The sequence below is a fragment of the Sinohyriopsis cumingii genome, unplaced genomic scaffold, assembly GCF_028554795.1.
Source record: "Sinohyriopsis cumingii isolate HCF-2022 unplaced genomic scaffold, ASM2855479v2 utg001621l, whole genome shotgun sequence".
Lineage (NCBI taxonomy): Eukaryota > Metazoa > Mollusca > Bivalvia > Unionida > Unionidae > Sinohyriopsis > Sinohyriopsis cumingii.
The window spans coordinates 1,005,329-1,028,214 of NW_028316027.1; the positions used below are offsets into that span (position 1 = coordinate 1,005,329).

Genomic DNA, 22,886 nt, shown 5'->3' on the forward strand with positions numbered 1-22,886 from the left:
TTTCCTTTTGCCCGCGTTTATTTACCTTTTACTTCATTTGTTTATTTCTGCTACATAATTTACTGATGTTTGAAACGGAACAGAAAGCACCATATTCGTATTCATTTTAATAAAAATGTAAAGTCTGACTGAAGAATTATTCAACATTTATAAATGTCTTTGGCTAGGTTTTGTATAAACAATAAGCACAACTATTTAAATTAATTGTTATAAAATTAGCAATTGGTTTAAAGGGATCTAACATATCTTTTACAGCCTTCTCCACCAAGGAGTTTGAATTGACTCCACAGGATGGATGGTATGTATGTATGTATGTATGTATGTATGCATGTACGTATGTATGTATGCATGTATGTATGTATGTATGTAGTATGTATGTATGTATGTATGTGTGTATGTATGTATGTATGTAGTATGTATGTATGTATGTATGTATGTATGTATGTATGTATGTATGTATGTATGTATGTATGTATGTATGTATGTATATGTATGTATGTATATATGTATGTATCTATGTATCTATGTATGTATGTATGTGTGTGTACGTATGCGTGTGTGTGTGTATGTATGTATGTATGTATGTATGTATGGACGGATGGATGGATTGATGGATGGATATGTGCGCGTATTTATGTGTTTATGCATGCTCTGGTCTATCGGTCAATATGTCTGTTCACATGTATGCATATCTGCATGCACATGATTGGAATCTTAAGCACTCTCAAGCACATATATATGCATGCCTGAATTGATGTTTAATATAGATGACTCCAGACATACAAGGATTTCACTAAAGTATTTCGAAAACATTTTCGTTTTCATTCATTATTCTTTGTTTATTTCTACATCAATATATCAACTCATTCATCAAAATTATCCATCCATCCATCTATCTTTCCACACACTGATGCAAATGTGTACCTGTGCATTTGGAGGCGCCAGAATTGAACATGCTTTGACATATATTGAGGTATGGCAACCTGTATGATGTGGCTATTAATTACTTACAACGGGTTCATGTTACGATTATGGACTCATTATCTGGCCCTAGACGTTGAATGCCTAGGGAAGAAAAACTAGACGGATATGGGGAGGCAATAAATAAAAGGGTTATGTATTTATTGTTACTGATAAACTCTATTTATAATGAAATAAAACCTATGTAGAGACGTCTCGGCAAAATGAAAAATACTCTGATAAATAACTTATTTTGTTTGTGTTGATTTGTATATGGCCTTTGAAAATGTATAAACTTGTTAATTGTGGAATACAATTGATGTTATTGAATCTGTTATGCAGTATGTACAAAGATATAAAATCATGTATACATGATAAAGGGAATGTTTATAATTTTAATGTGTGAAAAGAATTTGTCATGGGGAAAAACATTTCTCAGTACTGCTTTTACTTTATCTGAACGCTTTAAGATTATTTTCAAATTGCAAGAATTTCATAAAACAAATTTGATTCGTGGTGCCGTTCGTCTTGCCGATGCTCAACAAATACTTCAGTTCATGATCAATATGTTTGGTAATTATTGCTATTCTTGGAAATGCAGATTCTTGTTGACAAAAGTATATTAATAGCATCTGGAAATTTATTAGGGACCAAAGGTTTTAAATTTGAGTGATAAGTTCAAGTCCCGGAAAACTGAGCGCATGAATATACATGTATGCACATTTACCATTGTGATCAAAGAAAAATGTAATGATATATCATAACTCTACGTTTCCATTCATTGGTCCTAAAATATACCGTAAGTGAAATATATTTAACATGTCTTAGCATGAATTTCAAGTTAGATAGCAATATATGATTTACATGTTGCACATTATGGCATTATACATACTGTATAGATAATAACAGATGACTACAATTAATATAATTCATTTATACTGACACGCTTGTGCCTCTGTTGGTTATGTATCCTCGTGTATTGTTCATCTGTAACAAGGAGAGCTGATAGTAATTAAGAATGTGTATGTATTGCTTATCTGTAACAAGGTAAATTGAGGGAAATTCAGATCGTATCTTGTATTCCGCGTCTGTAACAAGTTGACCAGAGTGGAATAAAGAGCGTATGTTGCATTATGACCTGAGGGAAATAAAGAGTGTATCTTCTAATGTTTATCTGTAACAAGGTGGTTTAAGGGGAAAGAGACTGTATCTTGTACTGCTCATCTGTGTCAATGTGATGTGAGATGAACTCAGATTAGATGTCGTGTTCCTTGTTGTTAAAGTATGTCTTGAGGGAAATATAGCTTGCATCTTGCAATCCTCGTCTCGTAAAAGATGGTCTGAATTTATTAAAACTTGTATCTTGAGTGGTACATCTCTACCAAGGTAGTTTAACTAGAACAGAGATTGCATCTTTTATTCTTTATCTGCAGCAAAGTTGTCTGAGGGGAAGAAAGACTTTATATTGTATTGCTTATCCGTACAAAGCGATCTGAGTGGAAGAAAGACTTTATATTGTATTGCTTATCCGTACAAAGCGATCTGAACGAAAAAAAAATGTATGTTGTATTGTTTATCCACAACAAGGTAGACTGGAATGAGGAGAATACATACTGCAACCTGCGTTGCTCACCTGTGACACATTGATCTGAGGAGAGAAAAGATTGTATTTTGTATCCAACATTTATAAGAAGGCGCCATGATTGGAATAAAGAGTGTTTACTGTTTTCCTAATCTCTAACTACGCGACCTGAGGGAATAAAGATTGTATCTTGTGTCGTGTACTTGGACCTTCAAGTATAATTTCATGCGATTGTACGTACAACTTCAATAAAATTAATTAGCTTAAAACGTTGTTTGGTATTAGCAGGATCTAGAGACTCACTGATTTTGATAATATAAGATGATTCAACTCAAAGAACGTTTTCGTGTTTCAACAAAATATTATCATCTAATGAGGTAATCAAAACTAATGTCCAAATAAAGATGCGCGTGTTTCAACGAATTCAGCATGTAAATATAACTCACATTACCGTATGTTATTCTGGATATTCAACAGTTTGAAGGGATTTAGTTAGGTATGGAGCAAAAAGCAAAGGTTCTTTTAATCTGCAAAACGATTGGCTTTTTAGATCTTTAAAGTAATCAAGGCGGTAAAATGGGGGTGTTTACTAATTTTTCATTCTCATTGGGGATTTTTCAAGCAGAAGAAGGAATGTATTTAGATAGCGATATATGATTTTATAACAAATAGCACAGCCTATTATGCGGAGTATCTGACATCACATTTCAGATGGACATCTAGTACGAAGAAGCCCTGTGGCATTTAGTGATGGTGTGTACGAACCGTCGGGCAAGGACCGCCCCAACCCCTTCATCATTAGCAAAGAGGTGCATGATGGACCGGCTGGTCTCGGATCACTTCGAAACAGGACGGCCTTTCTAGTCTACTTTGGTATTTTCTTTCTTTCTTTCTTTCTTTCTTTCTTTCTTTCTTTCCTTCCTTCCTTGCAGAGGAAAATTTATTTAACCAAAATAAACACATAATTGAGCAGAATAAAAGCTGGTAGATGTTACTAAAATATTGTCAAAATCTAAGAAAACCACTTTTAATGTATCTATTACAGATTTCACTGTTGTAATCAAAACGTTAACGATATTAATTTCCTCAATGTTACAAAAATGTAGATGTGTAAATTTCAAATTTGAAAACTATAAAAAGTGCAACTTGTTCAAGAAGCGATCGTTAATGTCAGTGATAGCGAACGCATTATTGATAAATCAAGCAAAAAGATGAAACGAGCGTGTAAAGCTCATATCAATTTATAACAATGGTTTACAATGGACATGGATGCATCATGTGGTGTGGTTCATACAGAAGAATTCAAAATAAACGAAGCTTAACTAATCACAGAAATGGTGCAAAATAATACCGCGTTCTCTGATAAATTTCGAACACTGAAACAGGAAATCGGTAAATGAAAAGGGCATTTGATGAGAAAACACATTGAAACCTAATAATACTTTGTTGACGATTTTAGCAGTGCACACCGCCTGCTGGATCGAGACGGTGTTGCTTCAAGTCTTTATGTAAGAGACGAACATTAAGTTGTCACCACGAAAATAGCTGCTAATGAATAAATATATACGAAATGGCTGCTAGAATGTTTTTAGCATGAAACTATACACATGAATTTAGTTAACGTGCATTTTTTTAAAGTATCATCCGTCCTGTTTAGCTGACGTCCTATCACATTGCTGAACTCCTGTTATAGCAGTTTTAGTAGATTAATATGCCAGTCAAGTCTCAAACGGCTTCGACACAATTACTGTCAAGTTTGAATGTTGAACCACTAAAACATCTGGCCTTTTACATTGATATTTCCATTCAATTGGTAGTAAACTGCGAATATCTTGTTTACTCATTAAACATTTAAAAGGATAGTGGACCAAATCTTATATTGTAAATGAATATCCAACACTAAAGCTAGAGAATAATAATGTTTCAATAATTCGATTGAAACACAGATAGTTAACTCAGCCGTCAGGATATAAAATATAATCTGTAAAGTCTGCAACATAAACAATGGTTTTAGGAATACCAGCAACACTTCTATCATTTGCATAAACATTCAACTGTTCAAGATACTTAATCTGGATTTAACTGTACGGGAGACAAATATGCATGAATAACCATTAGACAATGTACAGAGAAATACAGCAGAGTGAACTGAAAATAGAACAAAGACACTTGGTTATTGGAGTGAACGACTGAAAAAATGAAGTTCCCTTTCAAATACATGTCACACTCACAGTCAGTACAAAGTTCTCAGTCAAGTATTTTAAGGCATTTAAAACAATTAAAGGCTGCTATTTTAACCATATTTAAAAATATGTTGTTGGTGTATTGCTTTTCAATAGGTCAACAGGTAGTAGAAGAAATTTTGGATGCCCAGAGACCGGGATGTCCGCGAGAGTTCTTCAATATCCCTGTGCCCATGGGACATGAGTATGACCCGGAGAGAAAAGGAAACATAGCGATGCCGGTACAACGAACGAGATTTGATCAGCGAACTGGACTCTCACCTAATAACCCGAGGCAACAGGTATATATGTTAGCTTCTTCAAACTTCAAATTAGTTTTTGAAATCAACCTCTGCACGGGCACTTCTTGTCAGCATGACATAAATAAATCAAAATGTATGGTGACTGTCGATACAATTTGAGTAACACACTAAATGTATCGATACAATATGAGACAAAATGTATAAATGGATATGTTTCTACAATCCTCAACTTTTGTATATAGATAAAGATTTTGGACGTTCAGGACTAATTGCTTCGTGCTGCTTTATATATTTTAAGTCTTTTATAATTTGCTAACTGGTTGCATTCAACATTTTCATAATGATTGAAGAATATGTTTAGATATTTTAAAAAAACGATGTTTCCTACCCTCGCCAGAAAGCGCTCAAAGATTATTAGCTCATTTATATTTATCATTTTTTGTGTTATATTAGAATGTTCTCATGACAAGAAAGCGATTACTGACAATGAAAGAGGATCTTACCCTTAATGTATATACTGATTTCAAATCGTATTCATGTCTATTAATGAGAGATATTACTATATCTCTCTACGTTCAAATATTTGCCTCTCATTATCCGACTCACGAGGTACAAGCGTGCCATAATAAACAATCGCCCAGTCTTTTATTGATTCAATGTCTTACAATAACTGTTAATGAGATTGGTCATTTTCATAGTTGAACGAGATCACTCCGTACCTCGACGGTGGGCTGTTTTACGGGACGGCTAAGACCTGGACTGACGCACTCCGAGAATTTAAGGGCGGCCACTTAAGGGGACGTCTAGCAGCCCTGGATCCTAATGCTGATATTAGGGATAGTTTTCCCGCCCTAAACAACATCCGTCTGCCATTTGCAAATCCTCCCCCTCCCCGGGAACACGTTCTCAAACCCGTGAGAAGGTTTTGGAGTAAGTAGCTATATGTCTTAAAATAAGACACCCCTTTTGCCACCACTAAAAGACTCATTCTGAGTTTTTCCTTTCCGTTTGTCCTTTATTTCTAATGTCCTCATATCTCATTCAATTAGCATTTCACATATATATGACTTCAATTTTGGTTGATATGCTGTATGCCATTGACACCACATGCTACATGCTTTGCGATTTATAAATGATAAACAATATTGTAGGGATGGCGTCCCAGAATCACCCTTCTGCAAACAAACATAATTTAGCAGACACTTATCTTTTTCCCAGTAATGTGGATCTTGTAGTTTTGTAACACCGTTTCCATTAGTAAATGTATATGGCAACCTTCTTTGCATGAACACATAGAAATTTGCCCGACTTTCGTGAGCATATATAAATACACGAAACGTGATAAGATCTTTGAACCATTGATGTCAATAGCATATCTTGTGTGTATTTATGTATGTGATATTTAAATTTAGATGTTTGGTCTTCAGTAAGGGCATACCGTATGTATTTTACAATCTTCAATCAACTTGCGACTTTGTTTCACCACTATGAAAAATAGATTATACTTGATATCATAGAGATACCTCTTGTAACATATTACATCAGAAAGTTTTACTCTTGGAAAAGGGGCGAAATAATGCTAAAACCGTTCATAATGTTTAATATTAATTGAGGCTCTCTGGGGAGAAGGGAAATTTAACATCTGTCATTGAAAATGACATACCCATTATACCTAGAATTGGAATTTGTTTTTCAGTATAAAATGTCACTCTCGAGTAATCGGAATTCCCGCTATAAACTTCAAAGAATTTCACATTAATATGGACCTGTTCGGCAAAACGATTTGAACATGACATATCCGTGTTGAAATATATGTAGGGGATTGGAAAATGTTAAAAAGAAGTTGCATGAGCAGCACCTACACTTACTAACCAACACTCCGTTTAAACTGACCAAACCCAGTCAACTGCTCACTAACACCTTCACCTACTAAACAACGAAGAAAGTACTAACAAATGCAAACAAACATCCATGTCAAGGATAGGCGTGATTATAGACATGCACACAAGCATCCGTGCAAACTCTAGCAGTCCTAACACATTCACAACAGGATAGTAATGGTAACATATACACACAAACAACAATGAAAGGGAAAGATTGCTCAAGATACACACACACAGCAATGAAAACAGTAGGCGTTCTTATGTCGATATACGCAAAAATAATATCAAACTGTCACCAGAGAATATGAGTGTTTACACACTAAAGACATCTTAGGGAGTTTAAGTTTAAATTCCAAAGGACGTGACTTCTATATCAAAATTAGGTTTGATATTAAGGTGATCATCTGAAGACAAACGGAATTGAACACTAAATATAAATGTTGAAATATTTATCGGGTCATGGGGAAATATAATGTTAAAACTAAATTGAGTGACTAAAAGATGCACATACTAATTTACTCGCTGTTTGGACTGACCAGAACCTATTCATCGACCGACCAACACCTACACTTACTAACCAACGAAAAGACAATGAATACTAATACAACCGTACATGTAAATAATGTGTGTCTATACAAATGTGCATGAAATTGTATGAATAGGATAGAAGCGATCACACATGCGTAGCACAAACATCCATGCAAACTTTAAGAGTCCTAGCATATACACTAAAAATACTATCACCTCTCTAAACGATAGTAGTTCTCATACATACATACAAACATGCATGAAAAGGGTAGGATATCAAAAACATTTTATTTTGTTTCTGAAAAGGATAGTAGTACATACACAAATATTCATTAAAATGTTGGGCGTGCTTCACGATACCTAAAACAGTCATAAAAAGATAAGGGCAGTTACATACATGAAACATACTACTATACGGTCACACATAAGAGGGTAAGAAGGCTTACATACTAAAAACATTTATGGAAATTTGTGTTTTCTTTCGAAAAGAAAGAAGAAATTAAGAAATTTTATTTACGTAATACCTCTCTTCCCAAAAGGTATGGATAGCCCTGAAAATGACCCTTTGTTGTTGTTTTGGGTAGTTGATGTTATCGATATCATAATAAATGTTTCTCCTGGCCCATTCCGACAGCAGGTGCACATCGGACTGCAGTCAGTCCATATGTGAGTCTAACATTTGGACCATCTGCCGATATCTTCCAATTTTCCAATTGAGAGGTAAGGGAATATTCTGACTGCTGCTGCTATTGTTTCACTTGTTGTAAGAGGTATTACGTTTTGTATCTTCTTGTTACCTCAGCCTTTGTTGGACGTTTCTCAAAGTTCGGTTGAGGTGTGAAAATTCCCTCTTCCGTTTCTCCCAGTCCATTTCCTTTTCTTCGGCCTAAAAATCCTCTGTATCACCTCTGTTTCCATAAGTCCCTACAATATCCCTCTTCAGGGTACTTTGGCTCGGATGACACTTCGTTTTCTCCACCCGTTCCAAGAAGTGTTCCACTCTATTATACAGGCACTTGAATTTCCTCAACTTCCCGACTTGATAGTGCTGTCTGGTCATTTTATGTTTCTTGATTGGTCGAAGAAATATAGCAAGACGTATTGTTTATTATGATTTAAGCATAAATGACAGAAAAATCTCAGTGGAGACTCGATGGTGATAGAAAATATCCTCTTATAAATTCAAATACCGTCAGATCTAAGAAATAAAGAACGTGTACTGGTTTTTAAAAACAACCCAATACAGTCAAATCCATTTATCCAAGCAAACCTTTCTCAAGTATGCCCCGCTAACGCAATTAACGAATGAAGTGGGGAGATCATGTACAACTGATAAAAACTCAAAACTCTTTTAAGCTGAAATATTTACAATTCTGACAACGTTGTTGAGTACGACTAGACTTCGAATGTTTTATTACAATGTCACTTTCTATTGGCGAACACGACGCTTTTGACCTAAAAAATATAGTTGGGATTAATTTGCAATAAAAACAACATTTCGACCTTTTGATCATTTAGGGAGAAATCACCGTCCAAAGCCAATTAGTATATATTCTAATGATAATCCCAATCTGGGTATATAAACAAAATACATGCCATATTGCCCACACCCCATCAAACTGAATTCTAGTAAGCTCACGTTATTGAACTGAGTGAATACAGCATACTGAATATGATATCCTCTTCGAGAGGAGATAAGCCATATAGCTCAAATGTTCCACGCTGTAGTTGTTGAGAAGTAAACGGCAACATAATGGGTTCTGGGCAATGGCCGTCGTCCATATTGATGACATCATCTCGAACGTCTTTAAAGTTTCGATGAAGCTGATCTTTAAAACACACCAGTGGATTCTAAGAAGCTCTGTACGAGATGTGAGTCAGAAGCTAATGACGTACCTAGGTATGTATAGTATGGCACACAAATAATACTGAATTCACACTTTACGTTTTGTTCACAAAGATCTATCAAGTAAGTCGATAAACGAATGTCCCAGTGCTTTGCTACAGGAGGGTTTCGATGCGTTTAATCTCCAAGGAAATCAATGGATATTGGAAATGGTCAGTCTTTAGCCAATTTTTCCATGGTTGTTACATCTGCAGTGAGCATCCATTCTTCTTCCACTTTCGCTTCCAACGTTTTTTTAAACTTGTCATCAAACATTGGTCGTATTACACTTAAACAGCACGATAGATTTGACCCATTTACCATTGTTTTCTGGCCAGGAGCGTGATTTTTGTAACCAAACTGCAGCTTAAATCTTGTTTGCATTCTGGCCATCGTAACGTTTTGAGTGTGCTTTTTCCCCTTCCTTTTCTCATGATGTGTTGTTGCAGTTAATGTTCTGTTTTAATAGTTTATGATGCCTTTTCTCCGACTATTGATTTTCAGTATTCTGCATGCAAGATAAAGTTCACCGTGAATTCGGTGTTACACTGATTACATAAGTCAATGTATTGAGACCTAAAAATCCACGAATTGTTTTGGTCTGTCATAGTCTTTCTCGAGAATCAGCATTATTACACAATTCAGATACAAAGTGTTTAAAAAATGTTGAAATTCATTTGTTGATTGAGTTTCACGTGCGTATCTACAAAATACTTGTATATGAGATATCGCAACTACAAATGTAAACTACAAAATCTCTCTTCTAAATTATACATGGGGATAATATTATGCACCCACGAAAGGAAGGTAGTAATAGCACGGAGATCGTCTGGCATTTTCAGGGTAAGCTGAATTTTATACTTTCGTAATTTAATGTCACACCACAACTGAAAAACACTACTAGATTAGATTTCTTTCTCTCAGGTAGGTAAACCCGTGTTGGGTCCTTCCATATATGTATGCCATTTCCCTTTAACCGGTTGGAATCAGACTAGCCAAACAAAGCCAAACGTAACATGTATTTGTCTTTGATTTGTGATTCTCAATGACATTGAGGTATCTTGAGTGATATGTACGGGAATGCCACCCAAAGAAGAGCATGCGTAGGGCATAGCTTTCGGTTGTAGAGTAGCAAGATCGTGCTACATGTGCTGATGTCTTAGGATGCATCAACTCTCGTGCCGCAAGACACACCATTACCATGGTCGCATGGCTCATCATCACACGCGACTTCAGTGAACTTGGAGACAGTGGGTATATCACATTGCTTCTATGTGTAAGTCATTATTCTTATGTGAAGTCTCTGGACATAATCATATTTTTGTCTTAAAACTTATACCCAAGGTCGGTACTTTCACTGTGCTGTTTTATGTTCGGAAGACGCTCTTTTCTCATTGACAATCTACTAAAGTTTACTGACAATTTGACGATTTGACAAATGTACAATTTAAAAGCAATGGTAAGAGCTGTCAGATGTCAATGACAACAGCTGACAAAACTAATTTCAGTAAAGAAATTAAAATATAAGACGATAAAATTGAGTGAAGAAAGTGACTTTTGTGATGTTTTACACAACTGAAACACAATGGTAGATTAGATTTCCTTCTCTCACGTAGGTAAACCCGTGTTGGGTCCTTCCATATATGTATGCCATTTCCCTTTAAACGGTTGGAATCAAACTAGCCAAACAAAGCCAAACGTAACATGTATTTGTCTTTGATTTGTAATTCTCAATGATACTGAGGTATCCATAGTGATATGTACGAGAATGCCACCATTATATGGGCACGCGTAGGGCATAGCTTTCGGTTGTAGAGTAGCAAGTTCGTGCTACATATGCTCGTGTCTTAGGATGCAGCAACTCTCGTGCCACAAGACACGCCATTACTCTGGTCGCATGGCTCAGCATCGTACTCGACTTCAGTGAACTTGGAGATAGTGGGTCTATCACATTGCTTCTACGTGTACGCCATTATTTTTATCTGAAGTTTCTTGACACAATCATATTTTTGTCTTAAACCTTATACCCGATGTCGGTACTTTTACTGTGCTGTTTTATGTTCGGAAGACGCTCTTTTCTCATAGACAATCTACTAAACGTTTACTTACAATTTGACGATTTGACAAATGTACAATTCAGAAACAATGATAAGAGCTGTCATAAGTCAATGACAACAGCTGACAAAACTCATTCCAGTAAAGCAATTAAAAAATAAGAAGATAAAATTGAGTGAAGAAAGTGAATGTTGTGATGTTTTTTGCATTTCCTTGTGATTGTTATTGACGCGAATATTCCAAAACTTAGTTGTATCCATGTGTTGACCTTTTGTCTTTCCTTTCCTTAGCATGTATGGGTTTTTCACATACTCATACTTTTGCGATGGGATTTGTTCTGTCTGATCTGGCAAATTCCCTGTTCCGTTTGTGTGTTCTTTTAAAACCATGGACTTGTTATCATTAGATGTAACTGCGATAAATCTTCCAACGCCTAAGTCCTAAGGCTGAAGCCGTAATAGTCGTCGTGAGTGTTGTCGCTGCTGGCTTTTCAGTGGCGGTCATCGATGTAGTCATGCAAGTTTTAGAATTCTAGAATTGTAAGGTTCTCTTTTTATAGGATAGTGAAGGTTACTTTCTCTTGTGTTTCGCCAATGAAGTTTCGTATATTTTTCTCAAGTGTTTTAACTCTGTCCAATTGTCCTGTTCCTTTTCGTTTTATTCAAGGACAAAATTATCCATCTGTTCTTCTGTTTTCATAAACTATATCATATCTCAATAGCGGAGAAAGAGCTGAAGGTGGCAACGGTACAATACTTGTAAAAATCAGGAGTCGCAAAACACCAAATAAAAATGGAATAACACTCTCTACAGCACAAGTATCTGTACTTTAATTCTATTGCCGGCAAACCCAAATCAAAAAGTCTTCATTTCAGCCATGTTAAGCTTATTCACACTTGTAAATTGCAGGTACACTCATGTATAGATTTCAAATCATGTCCCAAACACATAATACTCTTAATTTTCCCCATCTTACATTATTAAACCCTTATACGTGAGTATGTCTAGAAAATTTCTTAAGTTAAGAAATTAGGGAGGATCCATTGTACGAAATTTATCCGTGCTACTGCAAGGCCCCGTGAATACTATACACGCTAATTCTGCTAACTAGTTAATTATTATTTTTGAGAAATATCTTCCGAACGCCGTCTCCCCATAATTAAACAACTCACGCAACTCTAACAAAGCTAGGTGTGTGTGTGTGTGTGTGTGTGTGTGTGTGTGTGTGTGTGTGTGTGTGTGATTTGGATTTTTAACGTAGTTTTAACAATGTTTCATTCATATCGCTACGATGTCTGCAATGTGGCAGTTTATAGTGATGTTTAGCTGATGTTTAGCTGTTTAGATGTTTAGCCATGGGACATCATGCCGCAGACAGGTAACATGATGTCCCACCCAGTAACATTATCCTGACACCAGGCCGACCAGTCCTAACACTAACCTCTTAATGCTGAGCGCCTAGCGAGGCAGCTGTTTGCACCATTTTTGTAAGTCTTTGGCATGACTAGATCGGGGATCGAACCCACGACCTCCCGCGTACGAGGCGGACGCTCTAACTACTAGGCCACCGGAGCTGTCTTTAACAAAACTATAAACAGAGATGTAAATATAAAGAGGACATATTCTAGATTTTTTACAGTTATAAAGTAATTTGTGCCAACAATACAATGCATATGCTAAACCAAGAGGTACTGTGATGTTTAATTAAGGACTTATTTCCTTAATTAGTCTTTTACTCTCGAACGCGACTAGTTTCTTAAGTACCTAATCTGTCGATAAGGGTAATATGTAATTATTAAAATGACATTCTTATCAAATAGATTTAGCTTTCATGTTGAGCATTAATACTTTTATCATTCTGAGTCTGTTTGTGTTTTTCTGAGGTATAAGCACGTATGAACGCAAAACTTTTCAGGGCTTGGAAATCCAAGGGGCAACGAAAATCCTTTGCTTTTGTCATTTGGAGTACTGTGGCTTCGATGGCATAATTAGATGGCCCATAATATTGCAACAAAGCATCCCGATTACACAGATGAAGAAGTTTTCAACGAAGCCAGGAAGTTTGTCACCGCACATCACCAGGTGAGTTAACAACACACGATTCTATTGATGTCAACCATCTCAAATAATAATATGCCTCCATTGTTATTTTACAAAATGAATACGTAGCTTAGTTTCAGAACAAAATGACTTTCTAATGGAAAATTGAATTTATATTCACACCGATTACATGTATAGCTTTCAAACGAAATGTACCATTAAAAAGGGCGGGAAAGCTTGTTATATTCAATCAGATGGCGAATTAGACAATTAGACAAACAGATGGCCAATAAAGCTTTCCTCTCCAATTTAATTTGCATTGTCTGTCCCGGATAACTCTGCTCAGGTTTGTAAAATGCATTTTGAAAAAAACTCCATCATCCTACGTTTGTAAAACTTGATGACTAATTTTCTTTCCTACTTTCATCAGTTTATTCTTTTCTTCGACGAAAGCTATTAAATGTAACATCAACATACATATTCTAGCTGTAAATGTTGTATTTGCATTATTGTCACTAAGGAACTACATACGTAACGGAACAAACAATAACAATTAACTTTTGTCTTCCACAGAAAATTGTAATGTACGACTGGCTTCCATTGTGGTTAGGACTGGATGAATTGGGAAACCCCACCCACGAAATACCACGCTACAACTTGAGTGATCCAAAGAGTGAGTAAACAACCATACCCATCTCAGTGGTATGCCATTCATTGATCTATCATTTTCCTGGGTTGTCAGATATCGTATGTTCTTGTCTAACTTAGCATTGAGACATGTAAGTTCATGATCTGACGGTGGGAGCCACACCTTAAAATCCTTGTTAAAGGAGGTTTCTTATTTCTTACATTTAATCGTCATCAAAAAAAAAAAATGACAGAGATGTCGTATAGACCTTGTATGTCTTGCATTCAAAAACCTAAAAAAGAAATGACAATGCACGTCTGACTGTCATTTGTCAATTTCGTTAATTTTGATTGTGAATTTCTTCTGTTCGTTATTAATTTTGTTTTTAAGAAAGGCTTTCTTTTCCAGTGTAATCCTTGCGTACAGCTCTATCTATATTTTGCAAATTAAGTATTTATCTGGCAGATATATGAGTGTATTCATGAATTTCCACATCTGGTTATTTGTGAAAGGTAACGTTCATCTTGCTTTTCTTATTTCAACATATCTTCCTGATTTGACCTTTAAAAATGTTGAAACTTCTTCTAGAGATTCAAACGACAGCATCGGGGTGGAATAACATAGTGGAAGGAATGTATACCTCTAAATTAATACCAATGTCAACCCAGGGATTAAACATTCTGACCTTTTCATTTGTTCGTCAGAAAATAAGATGTCGCTGTAAATGGAATAATGCGTGTCAAAACAAAATTAGAACATATATTCCCATTTGTAAAGGAGAAAACACGATGTGATGAGAATTCATCCTAGAAAAAAACATACTTTTGACTCCAAAAATTAATTTCGACAAGGCAAAATCTTAAACAAAACTTTGCAAACATTGTTCTGAAATTTTCAAATATGCCACATGATTGAGACCGCACGTTCATTCTGAGCTCAAATCAAGCCTGAATTAATTAATTTAACTAAACTGAAGCCTTGCAAGATTAGGAGGGAGAAACATGCTTCCACTTGAAAGGAATATTTACAACATAGCATATGTAATTACCCCCATCAACATTACCAGACAACTAACAACTGAATTTGTTTATTTTAAAACAAGTTTTGTCCCCACATTTTTATTTAACTATATTTTACTTATTTCAGATTCATATGACCCACATGTTCATCCGGGTATTTCCCAAGAGTTTCAGACAGCGGCCTTGAGATTTGGACACACCCTGGTGACGCCAGGCTCGTGGAAAAGGTATTTATCTTAAGTACATTGTACGCACACCTGCATCATTCACCTAGCACGGCGCCTGATAAAAAAGAGGTGTCAACAATTTGCAAATCACGAGACTCGCTGTAGGATGGGTGATGGGGATTATACTATAAATGGGGTAGATGAGTGGGTGTTTGTAAGACTATACATAATATAACAGTATTAGCTTCACCAGAAGGAGCTGTTCTTATGTCGGTTTGTCTGGTAAGACATATGTCCAAACGGATGATGAAGGATTTATTAAATGTTACGTATATATCTTAATGTTGTAAGAGATTCCGCTCTCTGCAAAATTTGACACGCGGTGGTTAATAGAGTCCCAATGTTCTGTACAATTAGGCGTTGTAATGATTTTCAACATAGTCACAGTCATGTCAGCTTAATTCCACAAAACTACATTGCTCTGTTATGACATAATAAACATTTAAGTTAAAAGTGTCCATGAACTCTACAGCAAAGGAAAGTACCCAATGAATATAATGTAGATACCTGTTATTCTACACCTACTTTGAATCAGATTTCAACTATATACATAGCTAATTAAACATTGGACCATACACGTGTTCAGTCAATAAGATTAAAGCACCGCCTCGTATCAAAACGTGAAATTCTATCCTTTGCATAAAATAATCATTTGCTGATATTTCGTTACGACTCGGTTCTTGTCACGAATGTTTCCCAATGTGCTTTCTCGTACATTTTTTTAAATACAAGAATAAAACTAAAAGCTTGATACAAATAAGCATATTCATCCGTACTGATTGGAACATTATTTCTTTTTAAACAAAGACTATTCACTCAAAGATTACCACTGCAAATTATTTTTAAGAAAACAATATTGACTCACTCATTCACAATTCTAACGGGCCGATATGAAACTTTAAGTTCTACCACATACCCGACTTTCCTTTTCTCCTAATATTCCTTTTCCTTTTTTTACGTTCTAGATTGTGTTTCAATTATTCATATTAATTAAGTTATATAAATGCTCATGCGCAAAAATCCATATAACAAACTAGTTTGCTTACAATCTACATACCAGACTTGCTAGTTTGCTTAGTGTCTATCTCATATTTAGCGCTCAATAATCTTTGGCATTAGGTCCGTTTTCCATGTTGGCCATAATATAAGGGTGTTCTTTGTATTAGAGCACGTATTGTTTGTCTGGTATTGGATGTATTTTCCAATTTAACGTAAACATTCATTCATTCATTCATTCATTCATTCATTCATTCATTCATTCACTGTGCATTCATGATCCTTTTTCTACAACGTATACCGTCCATACTAGCTGATAAGTCGAGTCCAATCCAAGCAACATAGACCCTGATCTGCGGTCACATACTGTGCCGTCAAATTAGGTTATATGTTGGTTGTTCTACTGATTACTCCTTACAAACTGCATTGACCGAGATCTACCGGCGCATAATATGACGGCAGATACGTGTCTATGCAATTGCATTAGAATAGACTTATAAGCAAGCACAGACGGTAAAACTGATGCATCTGCATTATGTGTGGAAGAACGCTATATGCTCGCTAGTAATATTACAAGACACATTTACATATAATTCCTATAAAACATTGCTAATCAAATAACCTAGAATTATGCATAAAATGAAGCGATTCAAATAATTGCATACAAAGATAATGATGAAATATTATAATTACCACTTCCAACCGTTGTGCTGCAAATTGTATGACGATTTTGTATCACCGTATCACTGAAAAGTATTTACACTGGTAGAAGCATATGTTGCTGTCATATTCGATATTGAAATCATCAATGAATGGTTTCTCGTTTTCTATTGCATGAATATAGAGACTCAGGTATCAGCATAAAACTTGACTGGTACATATAGCATGTATATAATATCGGAACAAGAGTTTCCATTATTAACAATTTAGTCAGTTTTATGATTTCGCTTAATTTCCCCTTTATGCTTCATAAACTTTTCACTAAGACACATTTCATTTTGTTTTCAGTAAAATAACAGAACTAACCAACAAAACACCCTGATTTTAGGTTTTTCTTTGTCTAATAGCTTTACAGGAATTAGTCTCCACCTTCATCTAGATCTGTCCAAGAAGCATGCAGTTTGAACAATGTTCTCTAAGTTCTCCTATTTAACTAATCTCGTATACTTTACAACTATCTTTGCTTAAAACAAGGTAGAATTTACGAATTAAACAGTAGAATCTCTCAGAAAGATCCCATCCAGAAGTTATGTACATGAATACTTTTTAAATTTGTCTGGAAAAAAATTCTGAGGGAAATATAAATGCGCGTGCAGTAAACCTGACAATTTCTTTGCAGAGACAGTAAGTGTGAATTTAAGACACTAAAACTGAATATACCCGGATCTCCAAGTAACGTTCACGCTCTTCGGATGTGCAACGCATTTTGGAACCCACAGGTATGTATACATTGTGGCACACTAACGACTGACCATGAACACTCTAAAACAAAAGTCTAAATTTAACGATCTATAGACTTTCTAGAACTGCACGAATAATGCCTACCTATGTATCTAAACAGAAACAAGACATAGGTGACATTAATCATTAAAATGGAAAGATCCTGTTAGAGATGAGAAAGGGACGCAATATATTTCAATTCGCATCGGTCGGTACATTGAACTTTACGCAGAACAACAATAAAGTATATATTAAACAAAATGTTACTAACACAAAACATCAAGTATGGATTGAAAGATTACTTCCCTATTGATATTGTTTACTCAGAATAACGTTTTATATTCGACTCTAAATTATTGGTGTCTTACATGAGAGAAAACTATCTTGAGATCATTTCTTGGAAAGTACATTGCACGTGCGGTTGGGCCTTTTGGCTTCAAATAAATGTTATGGTAAAGATTTGATCTTATACGAGTTTTCATTTCAAGTTATAACACCAGGTCAAGTTATAACACTAGGTCAACAATGAGATTCATAGGTTTCTTCAGGAGTGAGCACGCATGTATAATTATATTTACCACATGACGATCTCTCAATTATTTAAATGCAACAGCGAAACAGCGCAGTGATTGTACTCGGAAATTAATATGAATGCATCGGATATTACAGTTTTGCCCTATATGACATAATGGAGTAAATTCTGACATTACAAGCTGTAATCTTGCGATTTTCTATCAGAAAGACGTAGTAAAGGCGTATAGCACGCGAATTGTGAGATAAAATATGTTGTTATTAAATGTATGTATGTATGTATGTATGCATGCATGCATGTATGTATGTATGTATGTATGTATGTATGTATGTATGTATGTATGTATGTATGTATGTATGTATGTATTTATTGAAAGGTTCAGTTTGACGCAAGGTCTATGTGTTTATTAAATAGCACCACCAAAAGACATTGAAACAATTATAAGTAGAGATGTATTTCACACACACACACACACAGACACACACAGACACACACACACACGTATGTATGTATGTATGTATGTATGTTATAGCACTTTGATACGTGAAAGCATCATAAAATATTCACAATATACTGCTCAATTGATTTGCGCACGACAGCGAATTTCAAACTCGCTATTTTTTAAAAAATAGTTGTACACTTTTGCGCCTAGATGTTTTATTACCAAAGTGTCTATCTACATTGAAATTGCAGTCACTTAAGTCCCAGACACTTGAAAAAAGGGAGCTTTATCTATCGTTGCCAAGTGGTGTCATCCTTGACATTGTAGGTTTCCGGTTATATATCAGATGCGTATCTGATATGTATCACTACTCTAATTGAGTTCGAAGTGTATTTGCTTCCTTCACTGTTTTGTTTTATCTCGCAAATTTAATTTAATCCTTTTCATAAGCTCTATGCTCTCATTCGGGTACACTATCTCCACTATTATAACCTGTAATTTAGACATAATGTATGCAAAGTTAGTACTATTGATAATATGATAGGTTGATCAGTGTGTAGAAAATATAAATAGATTCATTAATAATAACTCAACGCCAAAGTGTGAATGTTTATTTTCTGAATAAACATATAGTATTCTTTGGCAGGAATTTCTATCAGAACAAAATGCTTTTGATGAGGTATTGATGGGCATGGCTTCTACACTGTCGGAGAGAGAGGACCATATTGTAGTTCCAGATCTGAGAAGTATATATATATAAAGAGAGATAGATAGATAGAGTACTAACAGCTGTGTAAAAGCGATCCGATCGCTCTGGAAATACAACTATATAAAACTATTCTTTTCACAAAGGGACCAAGCTACTGAGGACGATTACACAAATGAGACTTGAACGAAACAAAATGATTTACAGACTATATATGATGTTTGGCTCTAGATATTTACAGAAACGATATAATTAGAACAAAGGAATCTAACTGATGATATAAGCCAGTACGGCAGCAATATAATGTTTGCGCCGTCGATCAGGTGGTCTACAACTCTCTAGTTCAATGTTTATCCCGAATACGGTACTTTGTTGAAATGTCAAACAATTATGACCAACGCAAGTTTTGTTCTAAAGTAATGATACAAAGTTGTGGTTTGACTAAAATTAAAATAAAATAAAAAGTATGCAATTTTTATATTTGAATTTGTTTATGGAATTCATAGAATTTGAGATCAGGAGTTTGAGACAGCTAATTATAGCTGAATTTATTTATGTTTGTAGCTTTTACATGTATAGTTATCTTAGCGTAGTGTGTTGCACACATGGAATCTACTTGATTGATTCCGCTGGGCTTGAATGTTTGCATCTGTTAAAATGCAACATATTTCTTTCGATTTCATATTTTATGTGCCCCGTTTTGATATTATGTTTGACTCCTGTGAGGACTGAATCATTGAAAGTGTAGCCCAGGGAATATAAATATTCCACCACTAGGGGTTGTCCGTGTTTTATTGCAATGTGTCTTTAGACATATTGGATGCGGCATATATTGCACTGAATGACGTAAATCAAATTATCTGTGTTGGATGTTATAGACTGCTTCTGAATGTTGAACTTTTTATCCGTGATTCTACTTGCAGATATGCTTCACAAGGCCTTGATTTCCCAACTGTTCTTTTATTTGAGAATGGTTTTAACTTTGCCCTGACTAACTAACGTGTCTCTCAAATCTTAGGTGTACGGAACGATATGCCTTTCAGAGCAATGTTAAAGTCATTATCAAATTAAATATTTTTTAATACTGCACAATCTGATTTATTTCCTTCAGTGTACATTTTAAGTTGATCGTTGGTGTTCGACTCAATCGGTAGCTCCTCTAGGGAAGGTATTGGAAAGAATGCGTGGTTAAGCTGTAGTGGTTGAGAGAGAGAGAGATGGAAGTTGGAGAGAAGCTTTGCAAGACAGTGACAAAGCTTATAAGCAATATAATTTGACGACGTTTTTTTTTTCCTTTCGGAGGGTGAATGTTTCAAATTTGTTTGCGTTCGTTGGTTTCCCACTTCGTCCATTTTGGGAGGAAATAAAACATACGGCTTTGGGTACACAAAAGGCATGTAGGTCAGTGTTTTACTATCTGCATATCCTGAATCGTGCATGATGTAGAAGCATAATATTTGAGGAGACACCGTAATGGGGCTTTTGTTTATATTTTGGAGAACCGCGCATCGGGTGATTGCGTGTCTACTTAACGTTAAAGTCAATTCTGGTGAAGCATGCATTTACTGGTAGGGTAGTACTGGATGAGGTTACCTGTTGTACGTTAATATGGTACAAAATGTTTCTTGACCCTAAGTAATAAGAATATAATTAGAAATGTTATAATTGATATACTACTACCTGTAAATCTTCATTTCTTCTTTTTAGAACATTTGTTTGGCCCCCTAAAGTTTTCTCGGCGTGACCTGGTAGCTATCAACATCCAACGGGCGCGAGATCATGGACTATCTGACTATAACACAATCCGGGAGGCATATGGGTTACCTAGGAGACAAACTTGGGAGGAAATCAACACTTCCATGTATAATGGGAGCTTGTATATGCAAGGGGTACTTATCTACTTTTGTCAGTCATACATTCAAGATAGGAATGGACAAGTGTGATAGTTATAGAATAATGTAATTGGATCTGTTCACTGTTTAATCATAAATATATTGGCATTTTGTATTGTCTTTACTGCATTAAATCTAGATTGTAGTGTGCCGATATAAGTTCTAAGGTGGTGTCATTATTTTATTTATTTTAATGTACTCGTAGTAAAATAACATCGTAAAGAATTAATACAACAATGACACACATGCACAAGTTCGCCTCTGACGTGTACTCTGCCAAAATTAAGTTGACAATAACAAAGATATTTTAATTTTGAAGCAATCTTGTATAACATTCCCAGCCAATCGAAAACTTACGTCGGGTGTACGGAAATGCATCAAAACCGGATAACGTGGACCTATTTCCAGGGTATGGGAGACACTTTTCGTACTATCACCTTAGACCAGTTCCTGAGGATCAGAAATGGTGACAGATTTTGGTTTGAAAACATCAAGAACGGGTAAGCTTTATTTTATCACTTGTGTCGATATAGTGTTGTTAAACCAATGTACCAAAATGCGTATTTCACTGTTATAAATTAAATTTGCGAATTATCTTTATTTGTAAAAGATATACGTTGTACATTTCCATTATTGACTGATTATCGATGTAAAGATAGAATATCAGGCTATAAGACTTGAATCTTTTAAACCGAAAGTTTGAATCTTGGCTATCAGTTTATTGTTTTAGACTTCACACCTTTCTGAGATGTTTGTGCATGGCCGTAACCTTTGCAAAATTTGTACTAAACATACACACAATGAAAAACAGTGATTATGTCAACTTAATTTACAATTTTGGTGTCATTAATTTTGCAAAGCCCAGTGATACACTTTCGTTTTCAAAAAGTAGATTGCTTATCAAATGCCTTTCTCGCCAATTAGGCGTTGTTCTCGTAATGTACTGTCACCAGAGTATTTACTAGTCGTTCGTCTCACAATATCACCGTATAGTTTTCCGTGCCGTTTTATTTAAATTATTTTGAATTTTTTGTGTTGGCGTTTCTTAACTTTTTGGTTTAGTATCACATATGGCCGCTGGCAAGCATTCCACATTCTTTACTGTCGCTGAGGATATCGTGTGCCATTTTTTAACCACTCAATGTAGTTTGAATCTGATATCGCTACTTACGCATACTCTTTTTTTACTCCACAATTTCCGTGTTGTTAGCGACGTTTCTTCTACTATATTACGTTCTATCCGCTGTTTGTTTGTATTACAATACAAATCTGAATAATAATTGTTAATGTTAATTAGAGCCTCGTTCAATGAAGATGGCGTAAGTAATAATATAGTGCCGTTCGTCTTGTCCGTTACTCAAACATTTTGTCTTCCTGACTTTGCTTTCCACAACGTACATTTATCAAGGTTTGCTGTATTGCAACCCAATTTAGCTTGCTGCTTGTTATTTATGTGCCCCTGATCGAATTTGATTTCCAACTTCTAACGACATCATCTACAGAGGTTAAATACAAGACTGTTTGACCCTCTGGTTTGCGTTTCCTCAGCGTTATTTTAACAAAGACGGACTTTCTGGCTTGTATTT

General features: G+C 35.4%; 1 pseudogene across 1 annotated transcript in view; it reads left to right on the plus strand.

Moving 5' to 3' along the window:
- The first annotated feature begins 261 nt into the window (after positions 1-261).
- Positions 262-22,886, plus strand: part of LOC149771868 (dual oxidase-like) — a 37,574-nt pseudogene continuing 14,949 nt past the window's right edge. Inside the window, exons 1-11 of the transcript XR_016418150.1 lie at positions 262-298; positions 3,254-3,415; positions 4,882-5,066; positions 5,726-5,957; positions 13,294-13,460; positions 13,992-14,091; positions 15,193-15,292; positions 17,628-17,727; positions 19,349-19,448; positions 21,116-21,297; positions 21,642-21,800. The product of XR_016418150.1 is annotated as a dual oxidase-like (transcript). The remainder of the gene's footprint in view (positions 299-3,253; positions 3,416-4,881; positions 5,067-5,725; positions 5,958-13,293; positions 13,461-13,991; positions 14,092-15,192; positions 15,293-17,627; positions 17,728-19,348; positions 19,449-21,115; positions 21,298-21,641; positions 21,801-22,886) is intronic.